Genomic DNA, 19,357 nt, shown 5'->3' on the forward strand with positions numbered 1-19,357 from the left:
CTGGGGTCATGTAGTAATTTTTGTTGTTAGAAAGGGGTCGCAGTGCAATGAAGTTTGAAATCTGCTGGTCTAGGGCAATTGTGCTTGGAGAGGTATGTTGATTGGTGTGGCTGGGAGTTGTGTACATGGATGTGGCATTTGGGCCACCTGCTGTGCGGTCTCTCCCATGAAGCCCATGAAATTCTTGCATGCAAATTAGCTGTGGAGTAAGGGTGATGATTGGCTGGGTTACCTCTAATATCACAATGGTCTCGGCTCTCGGCATGGCACAGATACATACTTTGGTGTAGCTGCACACCACGCAGGTGTAATTCATAGTGTCAAAATGACGGAGAGCTTAAAAATTGGATGGTAACAGAGTGCAAATCCCAGTGATGACTGAACCTGGTGATATTCTGAACAAAAAGTGTTCGGTCTTTTAGCTGTTTCCATTGTGTCACACTGACTGTACAGACATTTTAGGTTTCAGCGTGACGTTCCAGGAATGTTGTTATATAGATAATTGCATCCATACTGGGAGATAAGGAAGTCCCAATTTAAGCTGTAGCTCACGAAAGCTCATGCTCAAATAAATTGGTTAGTCTCTAAGGTGCCACAAGTCCTCCTTTTCTTTTTGCGAATACAGACTAACACGGCTGTTCCTCTGAAACCTGTTTCTAAACTGATGTAGTTAAATGAATACAAAAACTGTGTAGAACAGCTCTAAAAATTCCCCACCAGTGCTAACACCATTTCAGCTCCATTGTATTACCGGTGCTGGAAGCCATAGCGTAGATAGGTTGCTGGCTTCCGCCATCATTTCAAGCACTGTCTTGTAACATTGTATAGAGCAGATTTAAATGACATTGCTTAAAATGGTGTCAACACCTGGAGGGCAGTTTACTCCAGGGTTCACAGTGTTACTACCACAAATAGAGCTGAACCGATGTTAGCACAAAACTTCCCCTTACTGTGTGATCATGTCTTTTGCTATGGCTGGCCCAATGACTAGAATAGCTTGATACCTGCACATAGTTAAGGGTTTTCCTTCAGTTCAAGTGGGAGAGGCACCTACTTTGTGACACTGAAGTTCACAGGTTCGATTCCCTACAGATGCCTGTGGTGTCTGCAATCCAGTTTGTTGTATAAGCTTTTGTCTGCCCAGCCCCACCTATAAGATCCCGTTCTGCCCTGGAGAGAAACCATCTCTAGGGGCAAGAAGGTCATTCCCACTGAATCTTGGCTCCCCCCTCTGCTGAGGTTGCTCACCAGCTTTTTTGACATGACCAAACCAGCTGGTAGTGATAGCAATTTTCGACCCTCATCCTGCAGAGATTTAAGCTTTTGCTTAATTTTATACACTACGAGTAGTTCCATTGACCTCAGTGGGACGATGCACAGTGCGTAATGTAAAATATGTGTCTAAGTCTTTGCAGGATTGGAGCCCTAGTCAGTAGCAACCATGGCTGCATTTGAATTAGTGATTCAGAGGTGAAAGTTTATTCTCCGAATCAGCAAAGGGCAGGTCTACACTTAAAACGCTGCTGCCCTGCTGTAGCGCTTCAGTGAAGACGTTCCTGTGCTGAGGGGAGAGCTTCCCAAGAGGTGCTAACTTTGTCAGTTGGAGAAGCTCTACATTGACATAGCACTGTCTACATGGGGGGGTTAGGTCAGTATAACTGCGTGGATTTTTCACACCCCTGAACAACATAGTTATACTGATATGGGTCTGTAGTGTAGACCTGGCCTAACTCTCTGTCTTCCTGTCTGTCCTTTTGATGGCATATCCTGTTCTTCAGCTCTTGCAGTTTTTGCCTTCCTTTCTCCCTGTTTGTTGTCTTTATTGAGTGACCTTACGTTTTAGCACTCTCTTTGCTCAGTCATTGTGCACTGCTTGTGCGCAGCTTTCATTCTGTTTGTTGGTGAGGGATTTAAAGCTCTTCAAAGGCTTCCTTCAGAGCTTCCCTCATTGTGCATGCTAGTTGAAAGGAACCTTTAACACTGGTTAAAATTCATACCTAGGTAGGATGACAAATTTCAGACTTATGTTTATATATAACTGCTTAGGTCATTCAAAGTGAATTTTAAAAATCCAGTTTATTTTGCTAATATTTATGCATTTGTGTTAATGTTTGCTTTTCTTTCAGCTTCAGTTATGAAAATAGACAAGCGCTTTCATTTTTGTTTCTAGTCAGTCTCACTTCCCTGTTCTCATTCAGTAGCTTGATGCTGCAGGGTTTGAGGTGCAAAAGTATTCTTGTTTATTAGAAAATCCTATAACTGAAATAAAAAAAAAATTGAACCTTTTACTTTGTTCTTAAATTTTCTGAAGGTTTATTTTTACAAAACCTAAATTATGGGCCAAAGCTGACCAGACATCTTTTCTTGAATGTGCTCTTTGTTTTAACTTTGTGTTCAGTCCTCGTGGCATGCAATTCATGTATTAGTTAGCTCATTTAAAAAAACCCAAAAGTCTTTGTCTGCATAATAGGCTATATGTTTGTTTCACCACTAGATGGTGCTTAAAACACTTCAGTTTCTAGTGAAGTCATTTTTGGAATGGGACGGTTATTTTAATTACAGGACTACTGGTCCCCAATTCATTGCTTATAATACAACTTTCCTTTCCAGTAATTATTTTTTTCTCACTATGCTTATTTTTTACAATGCTTTTTAAAATAAAAATTTAGATTATAAAGTACCTTCACTTTCTACTGTTTAAAATCGCACTATTCTATATTTAAATTAGTCAGAAGTCAAGGAGTCAAGGAGTCAAGACTTACCTTTTTAGTGATTATTAAGATTTGCTTTATCTGTTTCCTGTAAACTTAAATTTGAAGTTTGAACCAATTTATTTAAGAAGCCAAAGTCAGTAAACTCCATGATCAAATGTAAGGTCAAGGTGCTGCATGGAAAACTTTAGTTTGGGAACAGGTTTGTTGGATTTTATAGCATGCTGCACATGGGATATATTTATTCTCTGGTATTCATTTTTTTGAGAGTCGTATATTTTATACAAATTATGACTTGTTTTAAAGTTGTAAATTTCAGTTTTTTGAAATTTTTTTTTTGAAGTTTTTTGAAAAGAAAAATGGCCTCAAGAGTTTTTATTGGGTTAAACTAGAAACACTATGTATTTTTGTTGAAGAAGGTGTGTGGTGGGGAAGTATGTAGGCAAACATGTTCCCTTTGCTGACTGCTTTAAAAATATATTGTCAGAGTTGGGATTTATCTACCGTTGTGACCGGAAGCAAGGAACCTGTAATCTTGACTGTTGTAATGGTTGCTGGTGTACCTTTCCTTTCTCTCACTCTCTTTTCTTGAATCGTCTAGGATTATTTGGAGTTCTGATAAGCAAAGATCTGCAGCTGAATAGTAACACACAGATTTATATTTGAGGAATAGTACATACTATTTGCAGAAGAGAAAATCTTGTAGGCCTTGAAAAGAGAAGCTTTTCATCCATTATCCACCTTGGCATAAGGGATCAACATGATGTTCCTTCACCTGGTGCAAAAAAACTTGTTGGCATCTTTATCAGTTACAGAACGTCTTAGGAGCATATCCAACTCTAGCAATTTTATCGTGAGTGTCATGATATGTAATGCTTTTCTTTAAAGCCTCAGATCTGGACAGCATACAATTGAGAGCATCTCAGCTTTTGTTTAAAAACAAGTTTCTAGCCCTCATGGATGCAAAGGAAAGCATGATATCATGACCCCTAAAGACATAGCATTTATTATTTTAAAAATGTGTAGCTTAAAAATCATATAACATTTTGTGGTCTGACTCATGATCTTTGAGTGCTTTGGAGTTGGCAAAACATTGTAGGCTGCAGCTCTCTGAGGTTTATAAATGGAACTGCCTCACTGGGGGGAGGCTGATTCTGAAGCAGCTCTGTGTCCTCTGCCCCTGCTTCCCATGTCCTGTTATGGCCTCTTGATAAATGATACATTTTGTCCTTTTCGCATCTGAGACCTGTAGGGCTTCTGCTTCTGAGCCCTCTTCCCCTTTACGCTGTTGGGGGGATATCTGACAACAGATCCTGCAGAATGCCCAAAAACGTTAATATTCCACAGTCATTTCCCAGAAGACAACTGAGGGAATTCCAGAGAGCAATACAAGCCTCAGTCCATGAATAATACACCACGGCTCTCAGTGAGATGTGACAAGAACTCAGCTTAGTAGGGAAAAAAATTTCCCCCATTAAAACTGGAAGATACTTCTGTCAGGCTGAGTATAAAATAGAAATAAAACTGTTCCCAAAGGAAGTACTGAAGCCAGCTGGGCTAGTTTCTCTCAGACATGGCATGCAGGGGAGGGAGGTGTTCTTTTCTTTCTGGATTTTTCCAGTTGGATCGGAGAGCTCAACTGTCAGGGTAAGCTCTGTCCTTGAGAAACCAGCTGAAAAGGACTTCATCTTCTGCAGAGCTTGGTGACCCTCCCCCCGCCCTCCCTCCCATGGGTTAGGCTTATTCAATCAGAGACACAGGAGAGAGGCCATATGACTCGCCCCATATCCAGGGCTGCAAATATGTCTTTCATCTCCCATCTCCATTACGCCTGCCTCTGGTCCCTCTGCTCCCCTTGCTGGCACGAGGCCAGTGTGGTGCCCCAGGGAGGAGGAGGATGTGGCAGCTGCAAATAAGGAGGTGGGGGGAACAGAAAGGAGGGAAATAGGGATCTGACAGAGAGGCTGAAAGGATTACCCCACTAACCCCCTCCTCCCCAGCACACACACACCTCCCTGGACTCTAATCCTTCTCAGGCTGTGCTAGGCTCTCCCATCTCCTCAAAAGCCCTCCAGTCTCCCCCCGTCCAGCTAATCCTTCTTTCAGAGCCTCCCCACAGCAGCACCCCCCAGCTGATTGGCCTTGTCTCCTCCACTTAATACTCTGTCCCTGTTAGCTCTTCCCCCAACCACTCCTGTCTGCCCTCCATCCCCTCCCCTTTTTTAGGTGTGTGGGGATTAGACTCCTGTCTCCCCCACACCTGCTCCTGTTGCTTGGAGGAGACCCCGAAGGGGAAATTGGTGATTAATTCTCTCTGTCTAAAAATGTCTCACATGGAGCTGCCCAGTGCTTGGCAGCTGTGCATGTCGCCTGGTCTGTTCCAGCAGAGCTCATACCCTAAAACCACCCACTGTGACTTTCGGAGGTTCTGATTCCCACAACTCCCATTGGGCGCCTGGTAATTGCAGGTGTTTCAGCACCTCAGAAAAATCAGGCCAACTGTAAACAGCTGCTTTGAAATGGGCACAGATATCAACAGAGAATCTCCCCCCCACACACTTTCCCCAGCCACCCCCACATTCACTTTCGCTCTCACGTATACACACACAAGCAAACCACAGTGCTACGAATAATTTTGGGCACAGAAATGTTCTAACCAAGCACTGCTGGTTCATAGACTCAATTTGAACGAGGGTTGACTTTGGAATACTTTTGTAAAAATGCCATGATAGTCCTTTATATTGGTCTCTTGATTACCAAAGGTTAATATCAACTGACAAGGAAAATGGTATTTTATGGTTTAGGTCTTTTTTTTCCTCTTTAAACTGCCAGCTCTGCAAATTCAAGTGAATTTGTGTACAAGCGAATTTGGGTCTTCAAATGACATCTGTACAACTGCGTTGTGTTTGAATTATGCCCTGAATAACACCTGTGCCATGTCCTTGTCATCAGTGGATATATACAGATGTAACTGATTTTGAATTTAGTAAATGCTTTCCTTGGTGATGCACAGGAAGGAGTAGATTGCTGCTCCCCTTATGTGCACTGCATTGATTCTGCAGGGCAAACAGGAATAAGAACCAGCAGGTCAGTAGATAGGACTCTGAATATATGTGGGGAGCAGGCCTGGAGGAAAGATGATGGTGTTGTTATGGTCACGTTTTAGAGCAGAACTGCATTTGAACATGCCTCTTTAACAGGCCAATGCATGTCTAATGGGGCTGTTGTAACGCATCATCTTTAAGAGGCTGATCTGCCCAATAGACACGTTTTTATTTAAAAAAAAACAAAAACTCCTCTAAGATAATGGAGATATTTTGCTTTAGTGTATTTTTCCTCTTGTTTGTCTTTCATGTTGTAACTTCTAAGATTTGAGGAATGGTGAAGCTTTATATCTGTTATAGTGATGTGCTTAATTTTTCACTCTGTTATGTAACATCTTGATAGCTCCTGTATAATGCTATCAGCAGAAGAGTTCACGCACGTGTGTAGACTTTCTTGCTCCAGGATCAGGGGGTAGTCGTGTTAGTCTGTATCCACAAAAACAACAAGGAGTCCGGTGGCACCTTAAAGACTAACAGATTTATTTGGGCATAAGCTTTCGTGGGCAAAAACCACATCTTCAGATGCATATATGTAGACTTTCTTGCTCCTGGACATCTTTCTCTGGTGGTAGTCTGTGGGTGTTTCTAGAGGGAAATAGTTTATCTGAAAAATATATCTTCTGGTTTATTTTGGTATTGTTGGCACAGAAAATAGATCAGATCTCATTACTATTCACCTCAAATTCCGTCCTTTTATTTTGATCTTATTTGAACTCAATTCATAACTAACATCTTTATCATGTGGAAGAAAGGCCAGGCCAGTCAAGAGAGATAAAGTAGTCTGTCTAGTGCATAGATCCTGCTGACTCCAGGGCTTGATCTGTGTGAGGGAAACTGGCTATCTTTTATTATCTGCTGTCTTTGGTGGGGCAGATGAGATATGCCACCATCCTGGTCTTGTTCCCTATTGTGTCCCCGCTGTGCTTGTTATGAGAGGAGCCACTGTCTTTTTCCTTATCCTCCACGGGAATCTATGTGTTTGTCTGCATAAATTGGAAAAGGTCGTGCCCCCTCTCCACCATAATATTATACCTCTTGCACATACAAGTGCATGAGTGGAATCTCTAGACTTCCACTCCTAATCCTACTTTCCTTGTAAGAACAGGAGTCAACCCGAGGCCTCCCAACGGAAGATCTCTGCAGCAGCTTGCTAGTGCTTGCCACCTCCTGTGTATCTTGCTATTTAAGATGGGTTAGACTATTATCAGTAATGGCACCACTGCTCTGGTTTGGCTGGTGAACAGAATATTTTAAATTCTGGTGTAAGTCAGTTAAGTCCACAAGGAACTAACATAATAGTCTCTTCCTCCCAAAGTGTGTCAAACTCCTGAGAACAAACATGGAAACAGTAAAAATAACAAAAGCCTCCTCTGTGTTTCTCAGCCTCTTTGAGCCCGTAGGGGAAAGCATCTGGTATAGCCTTTAGTTTCTTTTATGGACAATAAATCCTGCTCCATTGGCAAGTGGCATAATATTATGTTACATTTTTATAGTGTTTTTTCAGGAGGAGGGTGCACAATGGGTTTATTTGTTGTACAGTAACGTCATTCACTAAAAATGAAGAAAGAAATCTACAACGATCTTGTATTCAATCAGCTTGAGTTACGATTATATACAATTCTACAGCCAGGCTTGTCATTTTTAATATTTTTATATTGGATTGTGTACAATGATTGTAACCTATAGTAAGAAAGCTAACAAGAATAACTGCATTTGTAAGCGGATGTTTTTGGCTCAATTCATATAATACATATAGCATACACACATTTTCCCCTCTCCCCACAAACTTAGGGCTTGTTGACACTGGCAACAGCGCTGCAACTTTCTTGCTCAGGGGTGTGAAAAAACACCCCCCTGAGTGCTGACAGTTACAGCGCTGTAACATGCCAATATAGACAGTGCACCTGCGCTGGGAGCCATGCTCCTCGTGGAGGTGGTTTTTTTAGAGCGCTGGGAGAGCTCTCTCCCAGCGCTCTGCCATCACTACACAAGCCACGTTAAAGCGCTGCCAGGTTGCCAATGTATACTGGCCCTTAGTTAAGGTTGCTTAAGAGCATTTCCTATTAACACCATCACTAACAATCTAGAAAATCGCTAGTTAACACAACATTAGCATCTAAATCACCCACATTACCTATCTTTATGAGCACAGAGAACATCAACATTCCTGCCCTATACACTGCCACAGCACATTCCTTACCCCTTCTGAAACAAATCTAAAGCCACCCCCTTCTAATGCAAACCTATTCATAACCCTCCCATCCAATTATTCAGACTCAAACAACCAACCTAAAATCTGACCTTAGAGCAGTGGTTCTCAAAGCCGGTCCGCTGCTTGTGCAGGGAAAGCCCCTGCTGGGCCGGACCAGTTTGTTTACCTGCTGCGTCTGCAGCTTCGGCCGATGGTGGCTCCCACTCGCCGCGGTTCACCGCTCTAGGTCAATGGGGGCTGCGGGAAGGGTGGCCAGCACGTCCCTTGGCCCGTGCTGCTTCCTGCAGCCCTCATTGGCTTGGAGTGGTGAACCACGGCCAGTGGGAGCCGCGATCGGCTGAACCTGGGGATGCAGCAGGTAAACAAACCGGTCCAGCCCAGCAGGGGCTTTCCCTGCACAAGTGGTGGACCGGCTTTGAGAACCACTGCCTTAGAGTACTCTAATTTCAAGAAATATATTTAACCTTGAGGAATGTCTATTTTAAACCACACATAACCGAGAAGAGAGAGAGAGAAATATTGGGGAATGTTTTGAATAAGAAATAAACTCTTTTTCTACCAAAAAAAAAATAAAGTTGATGTTTGTTTATAGAGAATATGTTAAAAGATACGTAGTGTGGTAAACACTTTGTGTTGAAGATTGAAGAAGATGAAGATATTTCAGAGATGGAGATTGTATTTTGATAATGTGTGAGTATTGTAGGCTTTTAAAGGAAAAAAGCTATGGTTGGAGATTGTGCCTTTTGAATTTGAATAACTGGATATGTGGATTGTGTTTTGTGTTGGAAGGGAATATGTTGGGCTGGCATATAGGATAGGAATGTGGATATTGATTGTTGTGTGGTTGTGCAGATTGATAGTGAGAGAGTCATTTGGATGTTACTGTTTCCTTAGCTAGTGAGTGCCTTGATTCCTGGTGATTGTATTGGTGGGAAAGAAGCCTATAAAACAAGATTGGATGTCTTTCTAAAAGATATGCTCTAACTCTGGAAGAAGTTGTGGACTTAATTCAGGGATAACTCGGTGAAATTCTATGGCATGTGTTATGCAGGACTTCAGACTAGATGATCATAATGGATCTCTCTGGCCTTAAAATCTATTAATCTATCTGTACTAACTGCACAAAGCTTTTTTGTATGTTTGGGAATGTCCCTGTTTCTTAATTGGCAGTATCATTTTAACTATTGGAATTTATAAATATGTTTATAGGTGTGCATCCTAAGCTCTGGTTTCCTTTCCCATAAATTTAAATACAGCAATAATACCAAAGGACTGCCCATAAATCTGATCATCTCCAGTCTTCAGCCACTCCCCGTCTCAACCTAAGAAAAGAGAGAAAGTAGTGGCTTTGTTGCCTGCCCATAAGGCTAATGGATCTAGACTGTGGGAGGAGGTATTGTTTCATGATTTCTGTGTGTATATAAAGTCTGCTGCAGTTTCCACGGTAAACATCTGATGAAGTGAGCTGTAGCTCACGAAAGCTCATGCTCAAATAAATTGGTTAGTCTCTAAGGTGCCACAAGTACTCCTTTTCTTTTTACCAAGGGTGCAGTGAGTCAGTCAAGTCAAGAACCCTTCACAGAGAATGCTCTGCCCTCAATTCCCTCTCATTTGTCAGAGGCAGGGGATCTCCACTATGGTAAAATGTCATGGAGAGGGAGGCAGCCTCTCAGATCAGTCCTAGAACAATTTGGGACTTTGTAGATTAAAACCAGAACCTTGAGTTCCGTAGCTTAGTGGAAGCACAGGTCTAATGTGCACCTCCACCTAATAATTGAGCCCCTCATTATTCAATGCTAGCTTCAGTTTCTGAATGGGTTATAGCACCATGTAGAGTACATTACAGTAGTCTAATCTCAAGGTGACAAGAGTGTATATAATTGTGGCAAAGTCTGCACTGGAGAGCAGTTTGTGCACTCATTACCAGGTGCAGATGGAAAATAATACTCTTAGCCACAGCCAATAACCAACATATATGGTTGCCAACAGTCCTGTATTACAAAGGACATCCCTTGTTTAAATAGAAAATTGCCTGCCCTATACTAAATCAGTAAGGGTTACCTTTTATCCCATATTTCAACAGCAGGGGGCCAATACTCACAGAAGCATCTTTCTACTCTCCTTCCAACCTAGGCCCTTCAGTGCTGCACAGGAAAAGCACATGGGGCCATGCTCAAGGGCCAGGGTTGGGAGAGGAGTGGGAAGATGCACCCTTGAGTATTGGCCCCTGGCTGGACAGAGCCCCCTGCTGACTTCAGCCCTTGAGAGTGGCCCCGTCTGCTTTCCCAGTGCAGGCTCTGTCTGGCAGGGTATGAGGACAGGGCTGTGTGCCCTGGAGCTGTGCTGAAGGGCCAGGGTCAGGAAGGGGCTCTGTCTGGCAAGGGGATCAGTACTTCAGGGTGTAACCAACCCTGCTCGTAGAGTCTCTGCTACTAGGAGAGAGGCTGGGGTGTGTTGCTGTCTGGGGTCTGGGTGGGAGAGGGACTGGGGCTGTGATGGGTCACAGGGACAAGTTCACCCAGTACTGTGGGGCTAGGGTGTTCACACATATGGGCCAGGATGATCAATACCCATTTTTCTGGGCCCATCACCTACCCCATCCCCTGTCATGCTATGAGGCTGCGGCCTGGGATCAGGCTCTTGCACACCGTTTGGTGACTCGCCTCCTGCAGCCAGTGCTGGCCGGGACCCCACCGTGTGTCCCCAGTGGAGATGGCAGGAGCCCCCTCTCAGACACCCAAACAAAGGTGCCCCCTCCGCTGCCGGTTCTGGCTCCTCCCCCATGTGACCTGGGGCTGCCGGGCAGGGATGAGGAACCGAGTCAGCCAGGCCACAGTGTGGTGGCAGCAGTGGGAGGAGGTGGAGCAGCTCAGTGCAGCTCGGACCTGCTGCCTCTCTGCTCAGCTGTCGGCTGGCTCCCCACATTCGCCCATGCTGGTATGATGCTGGCGCTGCTCCCTGGCCTGCCACTTCAGATGAATCCCAACAGGCAGGGGACGGAGCTGGCTGCTGGGGAGCCGGTCTGTGGGACACAGCCGTCGACTGCCCCTGTGTGGGAGCTGCATACTGAGCCCTGCTGCTGGCAGGCAGAGAGGGTGGCAGACATTGGGTCGGGATCCTAGGGGGAATGGAAGGAACTTGCTCCCAGAGGTTCAAGTCAAGATTGGGGACATTTGAGGTCTGTCCCATATTTTTTAAATACAGTGTTGGCAACCCTACCAATACACATCCCTGACAAATTTCTATAGGTTCATTTCTGCGTAAGCTTTCTTCAGAGTTTGGGTTGAATGCCATTTATAGTATGCAATGGATGATCTGAAAATGATCTTGGAGCTAGTAGTTCATGAGAATATTGGTTAATGCTGTGGTGGGGATTTAAAACAGGGCGTAGTGCTGGTTTTGTGCCATACAAATTACAAGTAGCCTGGGACCTCACATTTCAGAAGCCTTAGAACAAATTTGCCAGATGTCTTTTTAAAGTGGATTAACATACTCTATTCTCCTGATAGAAACTTCTGGAATTAAGCAGTGCTGAGATTAGGTAATTTCTTTTGCAAGTGCCTGTTTGCGTGCACATGTGATTTTTGTGTGTTGTGAGTGTAAACATTGTGGCTGCTCTTTAGTCTGTTAGCAGATAGGCCATACTCAAAGCTGGTCATTTTCTTTCTGAATTTTAGTTAACCTTCACCAGTGCAACAGGTGCTATTTTGTGTTTCCTCATTACATAGAATTGACCATCTGCTTTAACAATAAAGATGTAAAACTATTCTGTATGATCCATGTTACTGGTCTTACTGAGTGCTCTCAGAAGAAAACACATTGCTGCATTTTCATTGCCAAGTTATCGTCATTACAATTTTTTTTTTAAATTGAGAGTAAGCTGAGTAAATGATTGATTTAGATATATGTAAATTATTACGAGTTCAAACTGTTCTCATGGTCTCAGTTGACTCTGCCTTGGTTAGGAAAATGTGCAGTTCTTCTCAAATTGAGATTTTTTTAAAAAAGCAGCAATATTAGCTAAATTGTGCAGGACTCTGTAATTTGTTTATATGCTCTTGCCCATGATAGTGTTTCTCATGGCTTCTGCTGCAGTTTTGTAATACTGCGCAGATTTGGGCTTTAAAAAAAGTCACATATGGCTGCTGGGCACTGTTACGCCTAGGGGCTTGTGACATGTGGAATCCCATCACATTAGGCACGTATGAGCTTATGTGCCTTTTGGACTCAGAGCGGCAGTGAGGAGATGGGAGAAGAGCCTTTTTGTTTGGATGATGATCAAGATTTGTACCACGTTTCAACACATCTTGTACATGATGGATTTCCTTTGGCATCACAGCCATTTAGGAAAATCTGTTTTTTTACAACAAAACATGTTTTTGCTTTGAACCAAGAAATTCAGTGTTGATAAGTACAAAGTAATGCACATTAGAAAAAATAATCCCAGCTGTACATACAGAATGATGAGGTCTAAATTAGCTGTTACCACTCAAGAAAGAGATCTTGGAATCATCATAGAATCATCAAAGTGTAGAACTGGAAGGGACCTCGAGAGGTCATCAAGTGCAGTCCCCTGCACTCAAGGCAGGACTACCTAATAGACTGTTCCTGACAAGTGTTTGTCTGACCTGTTCTTAATAACCTTCAATGACAAGAGATTCCGCAACCTCCCTAGGAAATTTGTTCCGGTGCTTAGCTACCCTGACAGGAAATTTTTTTCCTGATGTCCAACCTAAACCTCCCTTGCTGCAATCTAAGCCCATTGCTTCTTGTCCTATCTGCAGAGGTTAATGAGAACAATTTTTCTCCTTCCTCCTTGTAACAATCTTTTATGTACTTGAAAACTGTTATCATGTCCCCCTCAGTCGTCTCTTCTCCAGACTAAACAAACCCGTTTTTGTTTTTTCAATCTTATCCTAATAGGTCATGTTTTCTAGACCTTTAATAATTTTTGTTGCTCCTCTTTGGACTTTCTCCAATTTGTCCACATCATTCCTGAAATATGGCACCCAGAACTTGACACATTACTCCAGTTGAGGCTTTATCAGTGTGGAGTAGAGTTTGACAGCCATAATTAGAATTGAAGAAGTTACAGAGGAGGGCAACAAAAATTATTAGGGGTATGTAACAGCTTCCACGTAAGGAGAGACTAAAAAGACTGGGACTGTTGATCTTAGAAAAGAGACGGCTAAAGGGGGATAGAGGTCTATAAAGTTGTGAATGGTATAGAGAAAGTTAATAGGGAAGTGTTATTTATTTCTTTGCATAACACAAGAACAAGGGATCAACTGATTTTAAATTATTAGGCAGCAGGTTTAAAACAAACCTGAGGCAATACTTCGCACAACACACAGTCAACCTATGGAACTCATTGCCAGGTGATGTTCTGAAGGCCAAAAGTATAACTGGGTTAAAAAAAAGAATTAGGTAAGTTCGCGGGGGATAGATCCATCAATGGCTATTAGCCAAGATGGCCAGAGATGCAAGCCTGTGTTCCAGGTGTCCCTAAACCTCCAATTACCAGAAGCTGGGACTTGATGGCAGGGGATGGATCACTCAAAATTGCCCTGTTCTGTTCATTCCCTCGGAAGCATTGGCCACTGTCGGAAGACAGAATACTGGGCTAGATGGACCATTGGTCTGATCCAGTGTGGCCGTTTTTATAAAGTGTGTGTGTGAGAAACAAAGTGAAATCACCATCTGTTCCTGAGTTTCTACATGGCAGAACTAGCCTGGGCCTTGGTCAGAATTACTCTGGGCCTTGGTCTCAGCTCTGTTAAGATCCTGCAGTTAGCTACTGCAGCTAATTTGAACTCTGCAAGACAGAAAAGTTAACCATTCACTCTCATGTGAAGTGGTATTACTGAAAGACAATTAAGCTTTCCAAACCTCTGTAAAAGAAATGTCCACCATGGCAACTTAATTCTGGTTAGCACTCTGACATTTCCTACATCCCCATCAATTCATTCTCATTTTATTTCCCCCCATCAATCTATCAAGTCCCTTTTCTAATTGCCATAACCCCAGCAAGGAGGATCTGAATGGGAAAACTTGTTAGCGGAACATCAGTGTAGCATAATGCGCAAAGACAGGGTCATGATGATATTTATTCCTCCTGTGTTTATCCCAAAGATAAATACAGAATTACATTGGAAATGAGTACTTTCTACCTTTGATCCTAATCTGGTTTGCAAGAAAGGGTTGTTATGACATAAATTGGATGTCAGGAGGGCAATAATAGCTTGTCAAAGGAAGACAAGGCAATTCTGAACATCTTCAGCCTTTTCCACCCCGATATAGTGCAAAAAGGGTGGGGTGGGGAAAGAAGCTGCTAAGTAAATAATACATCCTTGCATCTTAGCATGCTACAAGGTGAGGTGCCTAAGCCTTCTTTTACGGAGCAAGGAAAGTGGCCACTGTGGATGAAGAGAACCTGAGTATCTGTTGAGAAAATTTGGAAAGTCAGTATCTCTTGGTTTTATTCAGCACTACTAGCTAGATTTTCTCTGTTTCCTCAGATACTTCCCGAGGAAGGAGAATTTTGCAGTTTGTAAGTCTAAATAATAATTAATAATAAAACCTAAGTCTTTAACTGGGCATTTAGCTTGCTCAGTCCATATGAAAAATCCTAGCAAATGTCTTTTCTGTACAGTATTTAAGTCAACCCATAGGATTCTGTAGCCAGGATATCCTCTCTGTTAAACTCTTGAGGTTTTTAGAGTCATTTCTATAGAACCGCATTACATCTCTATTAGTTAGTCTCTATTGAATTCTATAGGAGTTTTCCTATAGTTATCTCAGTCCTCCTAGGTATTTAGTGAGAATGAGCTTTAGCCTGAGGGGAAGATTTGTCTTGCCTATTTGTCTTTTCCTACATAAAGACTTTTCACCAATACAATCCACGTGATTGACCATTTAGGATGGATTTTAAAGTGATCACGTAGTTCACATGGTAGGTTTTTATATTAAGTGCTCATTAGTGTTTTGGAATATATATATCTGGTGGGCAGCATGAAGCGGTGATTACTCTATGGGGCTGCCCTGACAGCTTTTTTACAGCCATCCCTGGTACTGTGAGTAAAGACACAAACATTTGTGTGAGGCTTGATGAGGGGAGGACAGAAATTAACAGGTGAGCTATTGTCCCTTTAAACAGCAGGGGCTTTCTTGTTCTGTTGCAGGGTCTGAGTGACTGAAGGCAGGGAGAATAGAGCCCCAAAAGGTTTTCAAAGTACAAGGAACAGGCAGTTTTCTGGATTTCTTTTATATTTAACGTTTTTTCTTTTTAAACTAGGCTGTCTTTAAAATCTCAATTATTTATTAGGTTTTGAATTTGGATAATTGCCTCTACTTCCCATTCCCCACGGTATCCTACAGGATCTAATTTACTGTAATAATTCATGAGGAAAAGACCTCTTTGACTATGGTAATCTGATAGCTACTGTCTTACTTGTCTTCTGATCCTGACTATGCAATATTAATGGCAATTATAGCTAATAATCTAAAACAAGCAGTAGCCAAGGGTAGCCCATAACGAACCAGGTGGGTTGGAAGATGGGACAGTTAGCACAGATGATACTTGCAGGTTCCTGCATATCCCTGGGGAAAGCAGACTCTGGGATGGCTTTTAGTCTTGTTAGCTAGCAACTTGAAAAGATCTCTGATACACTTGAAAAACATATTTCCTGTTCCCAGATCTGCTAATTGCCACGTATCCTGCACTATGCTGTCTGTTTTGCTAGTGGCTTTGTTTGTGGGTGTTTTTAAACTGACTGGACACCACCAATGTATCCAAATTGTTTTATAATGTTTGGTTAAAATGTCCCTTGATGCTTAAATGCTGAGGATATGACTGTACCATTTACCAGAGGTGAGGGAAAGCACCAAGGTCATCAACCATTTTGGGTGAGGGTTTCCTGTCTAGTAAAGGGAAACCTAACTGAACAGGAAGGTGGAGCTAGTAATGCCCTTGCTTAGGTTCTGTACATGTAGGCATTAAACTATAGCCATGGATCAGATTGGGAAAAAAATTTTTTTTTAAAATTAAAAAATAAAAATAATCCAAACTGTGCCTACAGATATCACAGAAAAGAGATGCTTCTCAGAGTGTATTGTTTGGATTGTCTTCACAGTACGATCACATTTTTGCCAAACATAAGTATTCAAGAATTAGGAGATTTTAAAAATAATACACTTTTTGGTACTTTTTCCTCGACCTCTTGGTTTTGACCTGTAGGGTTCATATTTCCAAGCTTTTCTCTGCAACCAGAAGGGCTAGAAACTTTTAAAAATGAAAGCGGAGATTTTTGGAGAATAATTTGATTCTTACAGTTGGGGCTTTAAGAAAACCCTTGAATATCACAATATGGGCCATAAAATCATGGGAGTTGGCAATACTATAAAATTCCTCTTATTTCTTACAAAATTGCAATCAAAACAGTATGAGTCAGTACTTCATGATGCACTCTGCCCGCTTAATTACCAGAGATTCAGCTCTTTGGTGTTGATTCAGCCTATGGCTGCTAGCGTAGTGTCAGCTGTAGGCTTGTCAGGACAGTGCAAATAAAGAAAATAATACTAAAACATGAGCAGGATGGGCATTTGCAGAGTGTGTTGCTGATGTAAGAGGTTGAGGGATTCTAATTTCAAGTTTTATAAGGGGACTTGAGAGGAATACATGTCAAAAGTAGAACCTCTCTGAACATCTTAAATGTGGAAGATGAGATTTGTGTGATAACAGAACTTGATATTTTGTGTTCTGTGTGAAACAACAAATCGTATACCCAGGAAAATATATAATTCAGTAGGGATGTCAATTTATAAGTAACTTTAATGTAACAGTATAAACAAAGGAAATTAATCCATTTCAGAAGATGGTGGTAGGCAAAGAAGCAATAGCTTTACAGTTTAGGAAAAGTAGCTGTTAAATAATGTGGAAACAAAACCAAGGAGATAAAAATGCATAGCCTAAGAGTTGAATGAAATAAAGAGTGATCTGATAAATACATCACGAACAAAAGGAAACCCAGACACAGGGTAGAACCAGTATTCGATAAGGAAGGAATTGAAATGCTGATTCTGAGGTGGCCATGACACTGTTTATAACTGCTTTATACTGAACTGTAATGAGAAAAGAAAACAGGGTTGGAGTGCGTTTTTAGAGGGATTGGAGATATGGGTAATTTATGGAGTGGGGGCAGAATGAATAAAAGAAATAATAAGGCTTGTACTGAAATGGAATTGTCTCAGGCAGTCAAAGCATCAGGATTCTGTTGAGTTACTGATTCATAACAGTACAGCTTTTTCCTCCCTCATGCAAATCCCTGCCCTCTGGCTGAAAGGCCCCAATTTACATAATCGCTGTGTGGCTGGTTCTGAGCCATATAGGGAACGTGCACATATCTGTGCTCTGATTGGCTCCTCTAATCCTCTGGTTCTGATTGGCTTAGAATTTTCAAGCTGTTTGTCAGCAACAAAGGTGCTGCTTCAGCTTCTTACTCCCTACAGCTGAAGCAGAAAACTGCCAACATTGACTTGAAAGGAGGGGAAGCAATGAAACTATGACAGTCAAACAGTTGAGAACGAAAGAGGTTTTTAAAGTAATGTTGATTCATTTTCACTGCTGCCTCTCTTCCCTTTCTCTCCTCTGTCTGCTGGCTCGCAGAACTCTTAATCCCAGCCTCTCAAGGGACAAGAGCTTTGCTGGCATATAGGTCCATAGATCTCAAAGCACTTTACAAAGATGACAGGTTTCAGAGTAACAGCCGTGTTAGTCTGTATTCGCAAAAAGAAAAGGAGTACTTGTGGCACCTTAGAGACTAACCAATTTATTTGAGCATGAGCTTTCGTGAGCTACAGCTCACTTCATCGGATGCATACCGTGGAAACTGCAGCAGACTTTATATACACACAGAGAATATGAAACAATACCTCCTCCCACCCCACTGTCCTGCTGGTAATAGCTTATCTAAAGTGATCATCAAGTTGGGCCATTTCCAGCACAAATCCAGGTTCTCTCACCCCCTCACCCCCCTCCAAAAAACACACACACAAACTCACTATCCTGCTGTCCAAAAAACACACACACAAACTCACTATCCTGCTGGTAATAGTATTACCAGCAGGATAGTGAGTTTGTGTGTGTGTTTTTTGGAGGGGGGTGAGGGGGTGAGAGAACCTGGATTTGTGCAGGAAATGGCCCAACTTGATGATCACTTTAGATAAGCTATTACCAGCAGGACAGTGGGGTGGGAGGAGGTATTGTTTCATATTCTCTGTGTGTATATAAAGTCTGCTGCAGTTTCCACGGTATGCATCCGATGAAGTGAGCTGTAGCTCACGAAAGCTCATGCTCAAATAAATTGGTTAGTCTCTAAGGTGCCACAAGTACTCCTTTTCTTTTTACAAAGATGGATATTTATAGTCACCTCTAACTTGAAAGAGAGAGGCACAGTGACCTGCCTCTGCCTCCTTGGTGTAGCCAGGAAGAGAACCTTTGTTTCCCAATTTCATGCTCTAACCATTAGATCACGTACCTTTCATCAAGGGGATATCGAGATACAAACCTATTCATTGCTTGACCTCCTTGCTTTTATATAACCTAATGTTCTTCTTAATAAAATATTCACAAGACACAGACTATAAACAGCTTCTGCAAAGTGCTACAGAACCCTGCTAATGCACGTGTGCTAAACAGTGACCCTTCTATTCCGTATGGAAAAGTGCGGCAGTGAGCAGCTTAGATGTAAGTATTTTTTTGCAAAACGGTACATTGCACATACTAGTATGCTGCGGAGTATTGTCAAATATTTCGTAACTCAGGGTCACACAGATCTAAATGGAGCATTGCATGCTGGGACCTGTAGTATATGTGAACTGTATCTCCATATTAAGACTGTAGAATAACGCTCTGTCTTGTTACAAGTGGAGGGTCACTGATAAAGATGGAGCATTGATACTGGCCCTTGTATCTCTGGGTTCTTCTCCTCTGTATGAAAGATGAGGGCTGCTGCAATCTGATACATTTTAAGCAAAGTAGTTCCACCCCTCCAGAGCCTGGCAGGTTGCCAGTGAACCACCTCAGTTGGGTAAAGTTTCAGAATACACTTGTCATCACGAATTGCAAGTTTCTGATGCATCTTTAAAATGAAGTGTCGTTACAGCTGTGTGTTTTTAGCCCATGGACATCAAGTGTTACAGGAGTGCGCCAGAAGAGCTTGCTGATTGCCTTAAGAAAATTGGTTAGCCCAGTCTCTATCTTGAGTATTTCTAAGGCACCTATTGCTGTAATATCTTAATGTTGATATTGTCAGAAAGCTAACGGTGTGGGG

General features: G+C 42.2%; 1 protein-coding gene across 7 annotated transcripts in view; it reads left to right on the forward strand.

The window, feature by feature from the left end:
- The window catches only part of TSPAN9 (tetraspanin 9), a 266,949-nt gene that overhangs the window by 45,826 nt on the left and 201,766 nt on the right, over window positions 1-19,357 (forward strand). Inside the window, exon 1 of one of the 7 annotated variants that reach the window (XM_073314320.1) lies at window positions 8,365-8,385. The exons of the other annotated variants lie outside the window; for them this stretch is intronic. The gene's annotated coding sequence lies outside the window, so the exon portion shown is untranslated. Of the gene's footprint in view, window positions 1-8,364; window positions 8,386-19,357 lie in introns of those variants that run through there. 7 annotated transcript variants of the gene reach the window in all.

This window comes from Lepidochelys kempii, chromosome 1, assembly GCF_965140265.1.
Source record: "Lepidochelys kempii isolate rLepKem1 chromosome 1, rLepKem1.hap2, whole genome shotgun sequence".
Classification (NCBI taxonomy): Eukaryota; Metazoa; Chordata; order Testudines; family Cheloniidae; genus Lepidochelys; species Lepidochelys kempii.